This window comes from Echinops telfairi, unplaced genomic scaffold (assembly GCF_000313985.2).
Source record: "Echinops telfairi isolate 266 unplaced genomic scaffold, ASM31398v2 ScPeMD7_23;HRSCAF=83, whole genome shotgun sequence".
In the NCBI taxonomy this organism is placed as follows: Eukaryota; Metazoa; Chordata; class Mammalia; order Afrosoricida; family Tenrecidae; genus Echinops; species Echinops telfairi.
This window is the reverse complement of record NW_022103920.1, coordinates 3,059,759-3,061,115: the sequence shown is the minus strand read 5'-3', so window position 1 is coordinate 3,061,115 and position 1,357 is coordinate 3,059,759.

Below are 1,357 nucleotides of genomic sequence, written 5' to 3'. Positions count from 1 at the left end.
TGGTGGGCCAGGATATGCTCCACTCTCTCCTCCTTCCCCTTCATCTGCTCCCATGTGCTCTGATCAGACAAGAGGGACCAGTATTCAGCCCAGTGCTCCAAGATGGAATGCAAAATGCCGGCGTGGAGTAGGGAACCAGTGGAGAGGTCTGAGGGGCCAGCCCCAATTCCAACAATGTGGACATCTTCCCCTCTCCTCAGAAGAATTTATTTCAGAGGACGTCACTGAATCTGCAGCTCCGGAAGAGGGACATATCTGATTGGAGAAATGCTGTTCTAATGGATCAAGAGGCCCTTATGAGAACAGGACAAGGGCCCACAGGGTAATTTAAAACCAGGGGGGCATGTGTCAGGGTTTTATGCTCTCAACATACTTATTCAATCTGTATGTTGAGCAAATCATCAGAGAAGCTAGCTCATATGGAGAAGAATGTGGCATTAGGATTGGAGGAAGGCTTGGTAACAATCCTTGATATGCAGATGACTTGCTGCTGAGAGTGTGGTGAACTTGACACATTAGCTGAGGAAGATCAAGGCACGCAGCTTTCGGTGTGGACGGCAACTCGGTGTAAAGGCAGCATAAATCCTCCTAGCTGTGAAAGTTAGCAGCCAGGTTTCAGAATGAAATAATGTTCAACTTGCCCCCACTGCTGTCTTCATGCCGGTGGGCTTACTGACCACTGAGAGTGGGCTCAGTGGCGTTTGTAGACAAGGTCCGCGACCGTGCCTCTCTGTCATCGTCCATCCTTCGGCTGCTCCCGGATGAGAAAGGGTGGGGCAACCTTTTAACACAGCAATAACGTAGGATGACCAAGCCACTGCCCTCCCAGGGATCCCAGGGCAAGTCTTCAACCACTTCTAGCCCCAGCCTCCCCTTGGTCAATACCTGCTCAATTACTAAGTGAAAGAAGATCATTATTGCCCTTTCTAGGGCTCACATGGTGATTTCCCCCCACCCCCAGGCACATACACACACAGACACACACTTTTTTTTTTTTCCTTTTTAAGAGCAGAAGGAGCTGAAATATAAAAGTCATCAGACAAGAACAATAAGGTTCTGGTCTCTGCTTTGTTTTTCTATATTCCACAGAGTATAATGTGGGAAGACAGGCTGACTCAATCCACCTTCTTTCCTGCCCCGCATCGACTGCTGAAGTGAGGCACATCTTTGGACTAGAATGCAAAGACTTCTCAGAAGGACCAGGCTGTCCACAGAGCAAGATTGCGTGCAACATGACTGATGGGATGCTCTGCTCTCCTAAGCTTGAAGACCCTTATTTCACACTAATGTGTCAGGAGCAGAGCCTGGTACCTAATCCTTCCTGAAGGGAAAGACAAAAGGACAAAGGAGAGCATGC